This window comes from Ursus arctos, chromosome X (genome assembly GCF_023065955.2).
Source record: "Ursus arctos isolate Adak ecotype North America chromosome X, UrsArc2.0, whole genome shotgun sequence".
In the NCBI taxonomy this organism is placed as follows: Eukaryota; Metazoa; Chordata; class Mammalia; order Carnivora; family Ursidae; genus Ursus; species Ursus arctos.
Genome location: NC_079873.1, coordinates 85,081,700 through 85,101,932, shown reverse-complemented (window position 1 = coordinate 85,101,932; position 20,233 = coordinate 85,081,700).

Genomic DNA, 20,233 nt, shown 5'->3' with positions numbered 1-20,233 from the left:
TTCAAACTAGTCTGGATTTTGTGCTTTAGAGTTCATACAAACACCATGCTTGGAAAGGAGCAACAAGAATTATTCACTAGCAGAGTGCACTGAAAGGGATGAAGTTATTGGATTCAAAAATAGTGACCCATACCTGGCAAATTTCAAGGCAAGATCAGAAGGAAAGCCATTGCTTGGAAATTTCAAAGGGAAGTATCCTAGAGACTATTAAAAGTAAGAATATGATGACGTCTGTTTGTGACTTTGGAAAGATAAAAAGGTCCAAAGGCCCCCCTCTATTTCCCCAAGTGCCAAATTAACAGGATGTTTTAATGGTGGCACAATCAAATTTAATGTAATATAGACATAAACCAATATTTTTCAGAAAAGTGTTTACTTTTATGTTTTATGGTTTAAATGAAATCTGGGCTGCATTCTAAATGTTTTGTTCATATTAGGGTTCCAATTTTTTCTGTGGCACTTTTAACACTAGAATACAACTTAAAGGGAAAACAGAATTTTGTTTACAAATTTCTGCTTATAAGTTTGCATGAATAACTGTAACCTGACTGAGGGTCAATTGAGAGTTTAAGAGTATATCAAAAGTAGTCAAACAAATTGAAGAATTACAGACTAACAAAATCATTTGGCATCCTTTTCAGCATATGTTTTTTTAAATGAGACACACAATTTCTGGAGATAGTCCTATACCTTTGGGCTTCAGGGTGAGAATCAGAAACATTCTGAGTAATAAGGAAATTTAGAGATTATCTAGCACAGTGATTTTTTCAAATTTCTTTTCTTTGAATTTCTTCAATCAAAATCTTGCTTGAAAACCCAACATAGGAACCTGGTAAAAGAGGAAAGTCTCTAATTAAAGTAGAAGTCAAAGGGCCCGAAACCTAGTCGATTTCCTTACTACTCCTTCTGCCACATTTTCTGACTAGAAAAGCTGAGTTCTACAGAGAGTAAGTGACTTGGTCAAGTTAACTCAACAAGTGATAATGAATCTCCTAATTTTCTTTCATCTTCACTTTCATTTTCTACCCCCTTGCACCTCTAATAAAAGAAACACTTACGTGCATATGCACACACATGACCCATCCCAGGTGGCCAGTAGGAGCTTCTCTTGGCTCTCATAAGCTACTAACATCTCATTGTGAATATCTTTATTATATTCTATCCCAGGAATATTTGAATTTCCAAAGAGAAAAGTGGGAAGAAGGCAATGGTGAAGCTAGTGAAATAAATGACTTAAGATGGCATGACAGCACTGTGGCAAATTTTGCTGTGTGTGGGCTTCCTTGAATCACACTCTATAAGCATTTCTCGTATTTCCCCAGTATTTAAGGCTAACCCTACTGGCTTATTTAAAAAGAGTAACCTCAGACAAAACCTCAATAGGAATTTGCATTTAGACCATTTTGATCTTGAGATTTGAACAAGCAGAATGAGGGTGAAAGGTACTCCCATTCTTATTTAGCAGTTTCCATTTTACTGCACTTCTTTCTGAATAGGTGCAATGTTCCAGAATACGTTGCTTTGTTTTCTCTATGGCTAGCAGACTGGCCTGCGTGTATGTGTGTGTGAACGAGTGAAATATGTGCGGTGTGAGAGAAAGAGATAGAGACATTCATAGAAAGGGACACATACAAAGAAACAAATATTAACACATAGAGGCACAGAGAAAGAGTGACACACATATACACAGAGATACACACACACACACACACAGAAACAAGAGAGAAAGAAATATAGTGAGTAATCATGACAGAGAAAGACAGCAAGACAGAGAGAAACAGTGACACATATTATATAGTGAAACTGAGAGACGGTAAGATTGAGACTGACAAATTGAGAGAGGTACATACAAAAAAATAGAGTGACAGATATACAAAGAGAGACATACACACAGAGACTAAAGAAAACAACTGAGAGGGAGTTACAGAGAGACAGAGTGATGGACAAAAACTGAGGAAAATAATGGTGATAAAAGAAGAGAAAAATCACTCTCACTTGTTTAATTCTTCATTGGAAGCTTTCGGTGTTTGTTTCTTTTGTGTTCCATATAAGTTGGAAATTAAATTTTAGTATCTTTTTTTCAGAAGCAACTACTCTGAGCCATACCTGCTGCTCAGAGGCTAATACTTTAATCTGACTATAGAAAATATATTCTTTTTTTCCCCATTATATTTACCAAATTTAATTGTTTGGGAATCATAGGAAGGAGCTCAGGAGCCAAAGCAGAATGAAGCTGGGGCTGACACGGGATTGACATAATGAATTGACCAGCCGTTTTCCAGATCTCCAATGCCTGACATTCATATTCCCTTGGCAACCCTACTGTGCTATGTGCTTTCTGGTCTTATTCTCCATGTAAGGCAGATATAGGAGCTGGATGTACCCCATTCCTAGTGTCTGTATGCCTGGCACTCATTGCAGTCTTAGGATCTTCTCTGTGCTCTTGGTGCAGGGTGCTCACTTCAGCAAGAAATTCTCCATCTTACCTATTCTTCCAGGAACCTTCCCACTGCCATCTAACACTGGATAGTGTAATAGTTCCCATGTAAAAATGAAAAAAAAAAAAGAGAGAGGCTCACACAGTCTCACAAGTCCACACACTGTAAGTGGTTCTGATGACCAATCAGATCTAATAGTCTGCAGCCACTACACACACACACACACACACACACACACACACACACACACGCACCCATGCCTGCACGCACACACAGAGAAGAAATGAATGCTTATACCTACCAAAAAATGTGTGCAAGAATGTTCAGAGCAGCTTTATTCATAATAGCTCCAAACTGGAAATCATCCAAATATACATAGTTGGGGGAGTAAATAAATTATGGGTAACTAATTATATATTCATGCAGAAGAATACTACGCAACAATAGTAAATGAATTACTGATACATAACATGGCTGAATCCCTTGGACAGGAATTGTGAATGAAAGAAGTCAAAAGAGTATGTATTGTATGCTTCCATTTATATGAAGTTCAAGAACAGGCAAATGTAATGAATGGTAATAGAAGTCAGAATGATGATTACCTATGCAGGGAGGGTATTAACTGGTAAGGGGCTTGAGGGAGACCTCTTTGGTGCTTGAACTGCTTTGTATCTTGATCTAAGACAGGGGTTAGCAAATAGCCTTGGGGTCAAACGGACCACCACCTATTTTTTGTACATCAGGGCAGCTAAGGATAATGTTATAATTTAAATAGTTGGGGAAAAAATAAAATATTTCATGTTGTGCGAAAATCATATGAAATTCATATTTCAGTGTCCCTATGTGTATATTGGCATATAGCCACACCCTTTGTTTACATATTGTCTAAGACTGCTTTTGTAGTTACAAAGACAAAATTGAATAGTTGTGGCAGAGACCATATGGCCTGCAAAGCCTAAAATATTTACTCTCTGGCCTTTAAAAAAAAAAGTTTGCCAACCCTTGATCTAGGTCATAGTTATGAGGGTATAGACATATGGAAAAGCTCAGTGAGCTGTACATTTAAGATTAGTGTACTATATGCACTTTACTGCAAAGAATTTTTTCAAGATCTAGAGAAAGAGAGATTAATAAAAGGCACTGCTCAAATGCTTGATGTACATTAGGTTTAAAAAAAGAAATGCTGAATTCAGTTCCTTCTTTACTTTCTTACAGATGAGAAGTACTCCTGTATGCACCTTATTTATAACCAAGGTATTATGTAAAGCAACAGGAGAAGCAACTTTGATATAAATTAATCAATCAGGAAAGTTTCTTCAAATCATGAAACTCAGGGCAATGTCTTACAAGTAGGAAAAAAATATAATTAACATGTCATTTCTTATAATTTTTTAAAGAACAAAATAGTAAAATGGAAAACTGTTTTGGCAGTAACAGTACATCTGACTCTCATTGGTGGTCCACCTCTGAGTCATTTATTAAATAATTGTTAAAGGTCATCATGACTTGTCTGACCAGGCATTTGGGTTATTAACTAAATAACTGCTTTAAAAAAAAACCATGCTACTCTTTCATAGGAAAATATCTGTTACTCTGAAGAGTCCACTGTAATCCAAATGACAGTGACAAATGCAGTATTAACATTTCTTGTGGAATCTTGAAACGATGCAGTTTCTTTACATTGTCAAATTTGCTTCTAAGTTTAGTTTCATATTTTGGTTGTTTCCAGTATTTATAAATTATAATGTATGTCAAGGAGTACATTTTAGTGTGAAAGAGAAAAGGAGAGCTGGAAAATATATCTACAACATGGCTTCAGGGTGGGAAATGCATTTGCTTCTAAAAGGCAGAATATAAGTTTAGAATTATAGGCTGGCAGTCCCATAAGCCAGTGACAACCTTTTCATTAAATCTTGGCTAAATTGTATAGTTGTGCTGCTGTTGTAGTTGATGGTATTGTTACAACCACAGTTGTAAACCAAAGAATGTGAGAGCGATTTAAATAGAGTGGCAAGACAACGCAAGTTGATTTTGTTAACCAGCTGGTGTTCCTTTTCCTCCTATTAGTGGCATTTTATATTCATCTCCAATCTTCATTCAGCCTCCAATATTCCAACCAAGCATGTATCATCTGTGTTGAACTACCTGGCAGCTTTTAAATTTGGGTTGCAGGACTTCTCCAGTCTATCTCTGGTTTCTTTCTTGTGAACCCTGATCCCATTTCTTGAAGTAATGGGAGGTTTTAGCTCCAATTTGAAGTCTGCCTAGCTTCAGAAATTCATTTTTACATGGGAAATATCCCACTATGGGGTTGCCGGAAGATTAAATGATGTAATGTATGTGAAGTTCCAGGAGCACAGTAACATTCTATAATTGATACTGACGTCAACTTTGTAAGAAATCCATTTGGTCTTTACACCTAATTTGGTGGTAGTTAGATCTGAGCAGAGAGTGGAGCAATAGCAGTGCTGTTTAATAGAACTTTCTGTGATGATGGAGATGTCCTGTATCTGTGCTGTCCAATTCAGTATCCACTAGCCGTAAGTGGCTATTAAGCACTTGAAATGTGCCTAGTATGACTGATGAAGTGAATTTCTAATTTAATTTTATTTAAATTTATTAATTGAAATTCAAATGTAAATAGCTGCATGTAATTAATGGCTACCATACTGGACCATACAGCCTTAGGTCACTAAATTTTACTTGTTAAAGTAGCTTTGGATTAGATGTTCTTTTTTGTCATCGTCGTTGTTGTTTTTGTTTTTGAAGTGCTACGGGCCCCTCGGGAAGTCTGGTGAAAGTACTGGACAATTTTTTGTCTGGTAACCATCAGTTTGTTCTCTATAGTTAAGAGTCTGTTTCTTGGTTTGCCCCCTCTCACTTTTTTTCCCACTATGCTCATTTGTTTTGTTTCTTAAATTCCACATATGAGTGAAATCATATGGTATTTGTATTTCTCTGACTTAGTTCGCTTAACATAATACTCTAGCTCCATCCATGTTGTTGCAAATGTCAAGATTTCATTCTGTGTTATGGCTGAGTAAGATTCCATTGTGTATGTATATACCCCATCTTCTTTATCCTTTCATCAGTCAATGGACACGGGCTGTTTCCATAATTTGGCTATTATAGATAATGCTGCTATAAACATCACGGTGCATTGATTTACATTTCTTTGCTTTTAAAGGTCAAGCCAGTAATGCACAGTAGGATCAATGTGTCCGCTGCTTTAGAAAATTGCTTCTTGGGGTGCCTGGGTGGCACAGTCAGTTAAGTGGGGAACTCTTGGTTTTGGCTCAGGTTTTGATCTCAGGGTCGTGGGATGGAGCGCTGTGTAGGGCTCCACACTCAGTGGGGAGTCTGCTTGAGATTCTCTCTCTCCCTCCCCCTCTGCCTCTCCCCCTGTGTTCTCTCTCTCTTTCTCTCAAATAAATAAATAAATCTTAAAAGAAAAAGAAAAAGAAAACAGCTTCAGGAGCCCTGCACTTTCTTCTTGATTGCAAATGGGGACCTCATAAGTCAGGCTTCTCACCTCCATCCCAGGAAAAACCTTGAGTCAGCGGAATCATGTACTACAAATGGTCACAGAAAAAATAACTCTGAGGAGTGGAGCAGTCCACAGATTTTATACTTTAGAGGGAAAACTGATTGAGAATGGGGCAGAGTTGGAAATTGAACACTTTTATGTGGATGTCAGCAGAGATAAGTTTAAGAAATTGTCTTACAAATCAATTACTTTTTGACAAGTCAACAATGAGAGGGTCTTATGGTCAGAAAGCTTCTTCTCTACCTCCTATTGTAAGATCCAGAAAATCTAAAGGGAGTGGAAATGATCATCAGTCCAAGTCAACAGTTGGATCCAGCAATAATGCATCCTCTCAACCCCAAAGAGGAAAGGGAAAAAAGAAGTGAATTTGGAAAAATCTAAAAAAGGGAAACAAAATGTGAAGTTAAAGAATTCACCACAAATAATTCTAAGCAGTGATCCATTTGTTTCTCTGGAACCAAGGAAGATACTCCTTATTCTCATATATCTGATAGTTTTCAAAGACTTTTTGTGTATGAAAGATTCTTTCGTTTTTCCTGCTAAATTTCTATTTGTAATTAGAGGCTGTGTACAAGGACATGTGTTTTGGGGTAAAATATTTCTTGCAGTGGTCTTATAGATGAAAGGTAAAATTTGTCATCCTTTTCTTCTACTAAGAGGGCTTAACATTTTTTACCAGCTACTATTGATGTTGGTCTTTCTTACTTGTGTGTCTTCTTTTTCGGGACAGTTTTGGCTATTCTGGATCCCTTGCCAGATTTTAGAATCAGTGTCAGTTTCTACAAAGAATTCAGCTGGGATTCTGACAGAGATTGTGCTGAATCTGTATATCACTCAATGAAGCATTGCTGAATTAAAAATACTAAGTCTTACAATCCATTAATATGGCATATTTTCCCATTTATTTAGATCTATAATTTCTTTCAGTAATACTTTGTAGTTACCTAAGTTTTGCACTTCAGTTAAATTTATTCTTAAGTATTTTTTCTTTTTATGCTACTGTGGATAGAATTGTTTTTTTTTTTAATTTTCATTTTCAGATTATTCATTGCAAGTGGATAGATATACAATTGATTTTTTTATATTCATCTGTATCCTACAACCTTGCTCAAGTCATTTATTAGTTTTAATAGTTTTTTTTAAGTGGCTTCCTTAGGTTGTCTATATACAAAACCATGTGATCTGTGAATGAAGTTTTACTTCTTCCTGTCCAATCTTAATGCTTTGTATTTCTTTTTCTTGCTTAATTGTCCTGGATAGAACCTCCAATATAATGTTGAATAGAAATAGCAAGAATGGACATCCTTGTCTTATTCCTGTTCTTAGGGGGAAAGCATGCAGTCTTTAACCATCAAGTATGTTAGCTGTGGGGATTTCATAGATGCCCTTTATCAGGCTGAGGAAATTTTCTTCTATTCTTAGTTTGTTGAATAATTTTTTTTATCATGAAAGGGTGTTGCATTTTGTTGAATGCTTTTTCTGTGTCTACTGAAATGATTATGCAATTTTTATTCTATTTATATGATGTATTACATTAATTGATTATTGGATGTTAAAACAATCTTGTATCCCTAGGCTATATCCTGCTCAGTTATGATGCTTAATTCTTCTTATATTTTGTTGGATTCAGTCTGTTAGTATTTTGCTGAAGATTTTTGCATCCATATTTATAAGAGATATTGGTCCATAGTTTCCTTGTGATATATTTTTCTAGGTTTAGAATCAGGCTAATACTGGCCTTATGGAATGATTTAGAAATTGTTCTCCACTATTCTACTTTTTGGAAGAGTTTGTGAAGAATTGGTATTAATCCTCTTTGAATGTTTGGTTGAATTCAGTAGTGAAGCCATCTGGGCCTGGGCTTTTCTTCCTGGGTAGCATTTGATTACTGATCAATCTCTTCCCTTGTTATAGGTATATTCATGTTGTCTTTTTTTTCTTGAGTCAGTTTCAGTAGTTTGTGTTTCTAGGAATTTGTTCCTTTCAGCCAAGTTATCCAATTTGCCGGCATAAAGTTGTTCGTAGCATTCCTTTATAATACATTTTATTTATGTAAGGTCAGTAGTAATATCCCCTTTTTACTTCTAATTTAGTAGTCTTCTTTTTTCTTATTTAAATTAGCTAAAGTTTTGTCAGTATTGCTAATCTTTTCAAAGAACCAGTTTCTGGATTCATTAATTTTCTCTATTGTTTTTTCTCTATTTTATTAATTTCTGCTCTACTCTTTCTAACTTTTTCCTCCTGCTTGCTTTTGGTTTAGTTTGCTCTCTTTTTTTCAGTACCGTGGTGGTAATTTAGGTTATTGATATGAAAACTCTTTTATTTCTTGATGTAGTCATTTTAGAATGATAATCTTCCCCCCAAGAACTGCTTTAGTTGCATCCCATCAGCTTTAGTAGGGTTTATCCTGATTTTTATTCATGTCAAAGTATTTTCTGGTGTCCATTTTGTTTCTTCTTTGATCCATTGGTTATTTAGAAATGTGCTATTAATTTTCACATATGTTTCAGTTTCCCCAAAGTTTTCCATGTTTTGACTTCTAATTCCAACCCATTGTAATCAGAGGACATATTCTATATTGTTTTTACCCTTTTAAATTTATTTAGGCTTGTTTTATGGCCTAGCATAGGATCCATTCTGGAGAGTGTTTCATGTGCATTTGAGAAAAATGTATTTTAGGTTATTGTTCACTAGGTTGCTCTATAGATATTTGTTAGTTCTAGTTGGTTTGTAGTATTGTTCAAGTCTTCTATTTCCTCATTGATCTTCTGTCTTTTTGTTCTATCCATTATTAAAAGTAGGGTTTTGAAATCTCCAACCATTATTGTTGAATTGTTAATTTCTCCCTTCATTTCTGTCAGTTTTGTTTCATGTATTTTGGTGCTCTGTTGTTTGGTGCATATATGGTTATAAATGTTATATCTTCCTGACAGATTCACACTTTTGTCATTATAAAATATCCCTCTTTATCTCTAGTAACATTTTCTGTTTTAAATTCCATTTTGTCTGATAGTAGTATAGCCACCCTAGTTTTCCTTTGTTTTTTGTGCATTTTCTTTGTTTTTTAAAAGATTTTATTTGTTTATTTGAGAGAGAGGGCAGAGAAAGAGAGAGAGCAAGAGAGTGCACGAACAGGGGCGAGGGGCAGAGGGAGAGGGACAAGCAGACTTCCTGCTGAGCAAGGAGCCTGATGTGGGGTTTGATCCCAAGATCCTGAGATCATGACCCGAGCCAAAGGCAGATGCTTAACTGACTGAGCCACCCAGGTACCGCCCCCCCCAGCTTTCTTTTGATTGCTATTTGCACAATATATCCTTTTCCATCCTTTTACTTTCAATCTGTTTTGTCTTTGAATCTAAAGTATGTACAATATAGACATCATATAGTTAGATCAAGTTTTTAAAATTTATTCTAACAAGTTTTGCCTCCTTTTTGAATTTTTGAATTTATTCACATTTAATGTTATTGTTGATATTGCTGGACTTGGATCCGTTATCATAACTGTTGTTTTCCATATGTGTTTTTCCCTCTATTCCTCCTTTACTGCTTTCTTTTGCATAAAATGAATGTTTTCTACTGTAGCATTTTAATTTCATGAATGATATGTTTACTTATTTTTTGATATTATTTTTAGTGGTTGCATCTTAAATTTTCAAAAGCTGCTTCAGATTTATACTAGCTTAATTCAAGTAATACATAGAAATATTACTTCTATATAGTTCTATTCCATTTTTAGCTCCTCTTGTGACATTATTCTTATACATTTTACATTTAACAATGGCTATCAACAGGACAAACACACTCATACATTGTTATAATTGTTATTTTACCAGCTATTGTCATTTCTTTAGCCCATTATAGCTTTTCTGCCACCCACCTCCATTGTGCTGTTTTGGTAAATATATTTCACAGTATTACATTTCTATATGTCATAGGTCTAACGACACATCACATACATATTATTTTATACAATTGCTTTTTAGATGAGTTATGAAAAGAACGAATAAAATGCATTGTCTTTTATAATTACGCACCTGCCTTTACTGATGCTCTTTGTTCATGTGGACTTGAATTACCATCTGGCATGACTTGCTTTAAGCCTGAAGAACTTTCTTTAGGATTTCTTTCTTTCTTTTTTTTTTTTTTGTAGAGATTTATTTATTTATTTTAGAGAGAGAAAGAGAGAGTGCAGGAGTGTGAGTGGGGGGTGGAGCAGAGGGAGAGAATCCCCAACTAGACTCCCCAGTGAGCATGGAGCCTGATGTGGAGCTTGATTCCATGACCCATGAGATCACGACCTGAGTTGAAACCAAGAGACAGACATCCACTGACTGAGCCATCCAGGTGCTCAAAGTATTTCTTCTAAGGTGATTCTACTAACAACAAATTATCTTAGTTTTTGTTTATCTGGGAAAGTCTATACTTCACAATCATTACTGAATAATAGCTTTTCTGGGTATGGGGATCTTTGTTGATAGTTTTTTGTCTTTGAGCATTTTGAATATCTTATCCCACTGCTTTCTTGCCTCCATTGTTTGCTAAGAAGTCGGATATTATTCTTATTGGGGTTCTTTCGAAAATGATGTGTCATTTTTCTCTTGTTACTTTTAAGATTTTCTCCTTCTTTTTTACTTCAATCATTTTTACAATAATGTCTCTGTTTGTATGTGTCTTTGAATTTATTCTAATTGGAGTTCATTGAGCTTCCTGGACATGTAGGTTATTGTTTGATCAACAACTCTGGGAAGTTTTCAGCTATTATTTCTTCTGATTTTTTTTTCTCTCTCTCTTCTCTGGTATTCCCCATTACATGTATGTCAATGTGCTTCATGATGTCCCACATATCTCTGAGATGTTATTTTTCTTTACTCTTCTTTCTGGATTTTTTTTTTTTTGGCTTACATAATCTGTACTGATTTATCTTCAAGTTTGCAAATTCTTTCTCCTGTCAGTTCAAATCCATTGTTAAGCTCCTCTAAAGAATTTGTTTTTGTTTCAGTATTTCACATTCCTGACTTTTCATTTGGTTCTTCTTCAAAATTTATTTTTATTGATATTCTCTATTCGATGCATTATTATCAACATATGTTTTTTTACATCTTTAATCAAGCTTTCCTTTAGTTCTGTGAACATACAGATAATAATCTGGTCACTCTCAGGCTTTCTGTTGCCTGCTTTCTTCTGGTCCATACGTCGTATTTTTCTATTTCTTTGCATGCCTCACAAGTTTGTGTTGGAAACTGGGACATTAAATAAAATATTGTAGCTAGTCTGAGTGCTAGCCTTTACCGTTTAGGGCTTGTTATTTTTCCTTTCTTGTTTATTTGTTTAGTTACTGATTATTTTAATGAAGTCTAGTCACCCCCCCCCACCCCAATTCCACAGTGTCCATTCTTTTATATTGCTCCTCAGGGAATCACAGCTTTGGCTCTGCCAACAATCATCCTGGGAGCATTTTGTAACTGGTAGAGCTCTTTTCTACTCTTTCCCTGACCACACTCAACTGTTAGGCTAAACACTCAGCTGTTAGGCTCCAATTGCCTGCTGATTGCTCTATTAGCCATAACAATGCCCTGGGGCATGAATTCCTTTGCAAACTAATCTAATCAGAATAACTTCTGAGGTGAGTACTTGATATTTATTCTGACCCCATGAGATTTCCTCCCAGCTGTCTTACTACCTTGATCTCTCCTGCAAACTAGCCAACCTATAGTCAAGACTGTATTGACGTTAGATTCACAAATCTCCCAATTCCCTTCACCACAATGTCCACTTGTTTTTAGATTTAAACTTCATGCTCTGTTGCAAAGGACATCAGTTCCTAAAACAGAAGCTATCTGCTTTACCGCCTGCTTCTCCCCTTCTCTCTCCTCTCAGGAAAATCTATGAGCCTGGGCTCTAGACTGGTGGTGAGGAAAATGGTAAGCCTCTTTGAGTGACACCCACATTCTAGGAGATGAGTGCTTAGTGAAAAGGGGGGGCTATCTGAGGTCTTCTTGGCTTATCTCCTTTTGTATGGAAACACCACCTCATTAACTGGGTCAAGAGCTATTGAGACCCCAGTATTTTCAGTGTGACATACTCAAGGTAGAGCCACTGTTATATACGTGGAGGTTAGGCAGAAGAAGGAAGTCACCACCTCTTGACTGCACTGCCCAGGACTTAGCCTCAACAACAGGCAGCTGGGGATAAGATGAGAAACAATGACATCTTGTTCCTTCAGAGAAGAAAGTTCTCCAGCTGGGAACTGGGGATAGAGGGAGCCCTGTGCTCTTGACTGCAGCAATCTGGAGTGTAGTCTTACATCACTGAACTGAGAAGGCAGAGGGAAAGAGCACTCGGCTCAAATACCAGACTCCCTTAATAAATATCCATATATTTTCTTGAATATATATTTCTTTACTTAGTTTTTGCCCTTATGACTATTTCCAGAGGCATTAAATGCAGGTGTGTGTATGTGTGTGTATACATATAAATATTTTTTCCATTTTTTTTGGTGAGTGGTTCAGTGGAGCTTCTTACACTGTCATGCCAGAGGTTGATCTCTAAAAACCTCTTCAAACACATAAAATTAAATACACAGGATTCCAAAATAAACTAAGCATTTGAAATACAGTTTTCAAAAAATGAAAACCTGATATATTACTATATGTACTTTTCACTTTATTTTTAAGTTTTAATTCCAGCGTAGTTAACATACAGTGTCATATTAGTTTCAGGTTCACAGTATAGTAATTCAACAATTCTATATAATACTCAGTGCTCATCAAGGTAACTGTAATCTTAATCCCCTTCACCTATTTCATCAGTCCCCCCACCTACTTCCCCTCTGGTAACCATCTGTTTTTTTCTCTATAGTTAAGAGTCTGTCTTTTGGTTTGTCTCTTTTGTTGTTGTTGTTCATTTGTTTTGTTTCCTAAATTCCACATACGAGTGAAATCATATGGTATTGGTCTTTCTCTGGCTGACTTATTTTGCTTAGCACTATGCTTTCTAGTTCCATCTGTGTTGTTGCAAATGGCAAGATTTCATTAATTTTATGGCTGAATTATATATATATATATATATATATATATATATATATATATATATATATATATGTCACATATTCTTTATCCATTCATCTATAAATGAACAGTTGGACTGCTTCCATAATTTGGCTATTGTAAGTAATGCTGCAATACACATAGGGGCATATATTATTTTGAACTAGTGGTTTTGTATTGTTTGAGTAAAAATCCAGCAGTGTGATTACTACTGGATTGTAGGGTAGCTCTATTTTTAAATTTTTGAGGAACCTCCATACTCTTTTCCACAGTGGCTGCACCAGGTTGCATTCCCACAAACACTGCAAGAGGATTCCTGTTTACTCTACATTCTCACCAACACTTGTTGTTTCTTGATCTTTTGATTTTATACATTTTGACAGGTATGAGGTGATATCTCATTGTAATTTTGATTTGCATTTCCCTGATGATGAGGGATGCTGGGCATCTTTTCATGAGTCTGTTAGGAATCTGTATGTCTTCTTTGGAGAAATGTCTTTTCATGTCTTCTGTCCATTTTTCAATCGGATTATTTGGTTTTAGGATATTGAGTTGTACAAGGTCTTTTTATATTTTGGATACTAACTCTTTATTGGATATGTCATTTGCAAATATCTTCTCCCATTCAGTCAGTTGCCTTTTACTTTTGTTAGTTGTTTTCTTTGCTGTGCAGAAGCCTCTCGTTTTGATGTATTCCCAATACTTTTTTATTTCCCTTACCTCAGGGGACCTATCTGAAAAAAGTTGCTATGACTGATGTCAGAGAAATTACTGCCCCTGTTATCTCCTAGGATTTTATGGTTTCAGGTCTCACGTTTAGATTCTTGATCTATTTTGAGTTTATGGTTGTGTATGGTGTAAGAAAAGGGTCCAGTTTCTTTCTTTTGTATGTAGCTATCCTGTTTTCCTAACACCATTTGTTGAAGAGACTGTCTTTCTCTCATTGGATATTCTTTACCACCTTGTCAAAGATTATTTGGCCATATAAACGTTGGTTTATCTTTGGGTTTTCTATTCTGTTCCATCAATCTATGTCTATTTTTAATGCCAGTACCATACTGTTTTGATTACTACAGGTTTATGATATAACTTGAAGTCCAGAATTGTGATGTCTCCAGCTTTGTTTTCCTTTTTCCAGATTGCTTTAGCTATTCAGGGTCTTTTGTGGTTCCATAAAAATTTTAGGATTGTTTGTTCTAGTTCTATGAAAAATGCTGTTGGTATTTTGATAGGGATTGCATTAAATGTGTAGATTACACTGTGTAGAATAGACATTTTAACAATATTTGTTTTTCCAATCCATGAGCATGGAACATCTTTCCATTTCTTAGTGTCATCTTCAATTTCTTTCATCAATGTTTTATAGTGTTCAGAGTATAGGTCTTTCACCTCTTTGTGTACATTTATTTCTAGCTATTTTATGATTTTTGGTGCAGTTGTAAATGAGATTGGTTTCTTAATTTCTATTTCCACTGCTTCATTAGTAGGATATCAACATGGAATGGATTTCTATACATTGATTTCGTATCCTGTGATTTACTGAATTTGTGTATCACTTCTAATAGTTTTTTGGTAGAGTCTTTAAGGTCTTTCTATATATAGTATGAGGTCACATGTGAATAACGAAAGTTTTTCTTTTTCTTCACCAATTTGGATGCATTTTTTTCTTTCTGTTGTCTTATTGCTGTGTCTAGGACTCCAGTATTATGCTGAATAAAAGTGGTGAGACTAGACATCCTTGTCTTGTTCATGGCTTAGGGGAAAAGCTTTCAGTTTTTTCAAATTGAGAATGATGTTAGATGTGGGCTTTTCATATAAGGCCTGTGTTATGTAGTGGTATGTTCCCTTTAAACCTATCTTGTTGAGGGTTTTTATCATGAATGGATATTGTACTTTGTCAAATGCTTTTTCTGCATCTACTGAAATGATCATATGACTTTTATACTTTCTATTATTGATGTGATGTATCATCTTAATTGATTTGTGAATATTGAGCCACCCTTGCATCCCAGGAGCAAATCCCATTTGATCATGGTGAATGATTTTTTTAATGTATTGTTGGATTTGGTCTGCTAGTACTTTATTGAGGATTTTTGTATTTATGTTCATCAGAGATATTGGCTTGTAGTTCTCCTTTTTTGGTGGTGTCTTTATCTGGTTTTGATACCAGGGTAACGCTGACCTTATAGAATGAATTTGGAAGTTTTTCTCCCTCTTCTATTTTTTGGAGTAGTTTGAAAATGGTATTAACTCTTCTTTAAATATTTGGTAGAATTCACCTGTGAAGCTGTATGGTCCTGGATTTTGTTTGTTGGGAGATTTTTGATTACTGATTCAATTTCATTGCTGGCAATCAGCAAGTTCAAATTTTCTGTTTCTTCCTGCTTCAGTTTTAGGAGCTTATATGTTTCTGGGAATTCCATTTCTTCTAGTTTCTCCAATTTTTTGCCATATAATTTTTCATAATATTCTCTTACAATCCTTTGTATTTCTGTGGTGTTGACTGTTATTTCTCCTCTTTCACTTCTGATTTTATTTTTGTCTTTTCTCTCTCTCTCTCTCTCTCAATAAGTCTGGCCAAAGTTTTATCTATTTTGTTGATTTTTTAAAAGATTTATTTATTTATTTGAGAGTTAGAGAGAGAGCACAATCAGGAGGGGCAGAGAGAGCAGAAGTAAGAATCTCAAGCAAACTCTGCACTGACTGCAGAGCGCAACATGGGGTTCAATATCACGATCCTGAGATTATGACCTGAGCTGAAACCAAAAGTCTGATGCAGAACCAACTGTGCCATGCAAGCGCCCTTATTGATCTTTTCAAAGAACCAGCTCCTGGTTTCATTGATCTGTTTTATTGTGTTTTGTTTTTTGTTTTGGGAGGTTTTTTGTTTTTTGTTTTTTTTAGTTTCTGTTTCATTTATTTCTGCTCTAATCTTTATTATTTCCTTCCTTCTGCTGGTTTTGGGTTTTGTTTGTTGTTCTTTTTGTAGCTTCTTTAGGTGTAAGGTTAGGTAGTTTGAGATTTTTCTTGCTTCTTGAAATAGGTCTGTATTGCTATAAATTTCCCTCTTAGAACTGCTTTTGCTGCATCCCAAATATTTTGGATAATTGTGTTTCATTTTCATTTCCTTCCATGTATTTTTGGATTTCATCTTTGATTTCTTGGTTGACCCATTCATTGTTTAGTTACGTATTCTTTAACCTCCATGTATTTGTGCTCTTCCCATATTTTTTCTTGTGGTTGATTTCTAGTTTCATAGTGTTATGGTCAGAAAAGATGCATAATATGATTTCAATTCTTTTGAATTTGTTGCAACTTGTTTTCTGGCCTAATGTGTGATCTATTCTGGAGAATGTTCCATGTGCACTTGAAAAGAATGTGTATTCTGCTGTTTTAGGATGGAATGTTCTGAATATATCTGTTAAATCCATCTGGTCCAATGTGGCATTCAAATATACTGTTTTCTTGTTGATTTTCTGTTTGGATGATCTGTCCATTGATGTAAGTGGGGTGTTATAGTCCCCCACTATTCTTGTATTACTATCAATAACTCCTTCATGTTTGTTACTAACTGCTTTATGTATTTGGGTATTCCCATATTAGGTGCATAAATATTTACAGTTGTTTCATTTTCTTGTTGGATTGTCCCCTGTGTGATAATATAGTGTCCTTTTTTTGCCTCTTTACAATCTTTGTTTTAAAATCTAGTTTTTTGAATATAAGTATTGCTATCCCAGCTTTCTTTTCACATCCATTTGCATGATAAGTACTTCTCCATCCCTTCACTTTCAATCTGCCTGAGTCTTTAGGTGTGAAATGAGTCTCTTGTAGGCAGCATATAGAGGAGTCTTGTTTTTTTTTTATCCACTCCATCACTCTTTGTCTTTTGATTGGAGTGTTTAATCCATTTACATTCAAAGTAATTATTGATAGGTATGTACTTATCGCCATTTTGTTACTTATTTTATGGTTATTTTTCTAGTTTTTCTCTGTTCTTTGCTTCCTTTGCTCTTCTCTCTCATGATTAGTTTGCTTTCTTTAGAGATGTGTTTGGATTCCTTTCTCTTTATTTTTTGTATATTTTGGTTTTCAATTTGTCATTACCATTTGGTTTCCACATAACCTCTTCTGCATCTAGCAGTCTGTATGAAGTTGATGGTTGCTTAAATTTGAACCCATTCTTTATGCCTCTCTCCCTCCCCCACGTTTTAGGCATATGGTGTCATACTTTATATTCTCTTATTTTGTGAATTCCTTGACTGATTTTTACAGATATACTTATTTTTACTGCTTTTGTGCTTTCTACTTTTCTTTTTTTTAAAGTTCTTAATTTGCAGTTAACATACAGTGTTATATTAGTTTCAGGTTTATAATATAGTGGTTCAACACTTCCATATAACATGTGGTGCTCATCACAAGTGTACTCCTTAATCCCCATCAACTATTTAACCTATCCCCCCACCCCCCTTCTGTTAACCGTCAGTTTGTTCTCTGTAGTTAAGAGTCTGTTTCTTGGTTTTCTTCTTCCTTTTTCTCCCCTTTGCTTGTTTGTTTTGTTTCTTAAATTCTGCATATGAGTGAAGTCATATGGTATTTTTCTTTCTCTGACTGATTTATTTTGCTTAGCACAATACACTCTAGCTCCATCCAAGTCAGTGCAAATAGCAAATAACAAGTAGCAAAATTTTATTCTTTTTTATGGCTGAGTAACATTCCATGATATGTGTGTGTGTGTATATATATATGTATATATATATATACACACACACCTATATATAGGATATATATATATATCCTATATATGTGTATATATGTGTGTGTACATATATATGATATATATCATATATATGAGTATATACATATATACATAAGACATGAATATATCATGTCTTCTTTATCCATTCATCTGTTGATGGACACTTGGGCTTTTTCCATAACTTGGCTATTATAGATTATTGTAGATAATGTTTCTATAAACATTGGGGTACACATATCCCTTTGGATTAGTAATTTTGTATTCATTGGGTAAATACCTAGTTGTGCAATTGCTTCTTATTCTTACTTATAGTCTGTTCTTTCCACTCAAAGAGTCCCCTTTAACATTTCTTGCAGGACTGGTTGAGAGGCCATGAATTCCTTTAACTTTTTTTAAAGATTTTATTTATTTGAGAGAGAGAGAGAGAGAGCATGAGCGAGGGGAGGGGCAGAGGAAGAGGGAGAAGCAGATTCCCCACTGAGCAAGGAGCCTGATGTGGAGCCGGATCCCTGGACCTGGAGATCATGACCTGAGCTGAAGGCAAATGCTTAACCAACCGAGCCACTCAGGTGCCCCTCCTTTAACTTTTGTTTGTCTAGGACTCTTATCTCTCTTTCTATTCTGAATGATAACCTTGCTCTGAATAATAAACTATTCTTGACTGGAAATTTTTTTCTTTCAGTACTTTGAATATATCATGCTTCTCTCTTCTATTCTGCAAAGTTTCCGCTGAAATAATACACTGATAGCTTTGTGGAGTTTCCCTTTCGTGTAACTGTTTTCCTTTGTCTCTACTTTTAAAATTCTCTCTTTATCATGATTTTTTGCCTTTTTAATTACTATGTGCCTTGGTGTGGACCTCCTTGGGTTGATTTTGTTGGGGGCTCTCTGTCCCTTCTAGACCTGGATTTCTGCTTCCTTCCCCAGATTGGGGAAGTTTTCAACTATTATTTATTCAAATAAATTTTCTGCCCCCTTTCCTCTCTGTTCTCTTTCCTGGATCCCTATAACGTGAATGTTATCACACTTGATGGTGTCACTGAATTTCCTAGGTCTATTATCATTTTCTATTATTTTATTTTCTCTCACCTGCTTGGTTTGATTGCTTTCCATTACTCTCTCCTCCAGGTTGCTTATTCATTCTTCTGCTTCCTTTAGTCTACTATTTATTCCATCTAGTGTATTTTTAATTTCATTTATTAAGTTCTTCATCTCTGATTGGCTCTTTCATATGTTTTCTATCTCTTTGTTAAGGGTCTCACTGATGTCCTCCACTCTTTGTCAAGTCCAGTGAGTATATTTATGATTATTATTTTAAATTCTGTATCAGCATATTACCTGTCTCCATTTTGCTTAGGTCTCTCATGGTTTGGTACTGTTCTTTCATTTGCACATATTCTTCTCTATCTTCATTTTCTTTCAGTGTCTGTTTCTATGTGTTAGGAATGTTAGCTACATCTTCTGCTCTTGAAAGTAGTGGGTTTATAATGAAGAGGTCCAGCAGTGCCCTGCAGTGCAGTATTCCTGTTCACCATAACCTGGAGCTTCAGGGGTGTCTCCTATGTGTGTTGCATGCATCCTGTTGTTGTTGCTAAGCTGCACTTGCCTTCAGTCCAGTCATCTGTAGTGGCTCTCTTTGCCTGTTGCAGTGTTTGGCCTCTGTAGTGTTTGTGGGCCAGTCAGGGGCCACCTTGGGCTTGAGTTAAGTTTGACCAGGCATTTGCCAGTGATCCAGTAGCACGAAACTGCAAGGCACTTTCCCTGTGTTGTCTCCTGAGAAGCTTTCATTGGTGGCTGAGGTCATGCAGTCAGACCAGCTGTCTGCCCCCAGCCTACTGCTGGGGCTGCAGTCTGACTGGTGTGTGTGGTTATCTTCCCCTCACCCAAGGGCAGGAGTCACTTTGGGTGGTGCTGGCCCCTGTCAGGGTTGCTTGCACACTGCAAAGCTTGTGGCACTGCTTTGGATGGGCTTTGGCCAAGAGTGTGTTGGAGGGGTGGATCTCCAAAGCTGTGGGGCCAGACTTGTGGTGTTAGCAAGATTTGCACTGGTCCTCTGGGAGAGGGTACCTGGAGCTGTTGGGACTGAGGTAAGCCTGCCTGGAAGGGTTGGATCTGCAGAAGTGCAAGGGGGGACATGTTAGCAAGTTAAGTAGTGAATATGGGCACTGTTCTGGTTCCTACAGGTGTCTGTGTCTAGGCTGGGGCTTGGGGGAGAGAAATGACAACTGCCAGCTCCTTTGTTCCTAGAGAAGTCTTGCAATGATCCCTGCCTCTCCAGCACGTGCTCTAAGATTAGTAAACATATCTCCCATATACTCCAGGCATTTTTCAAACTGCTGCTTCTATGCTGTATTTCTATGTGCTGGTTATTGTGATGTTTATATAAGGGTGAGAACTTACTTTCCTCTCACCCTCCTGGCCCTCCCAGAGCCAAGCCCACTGATTT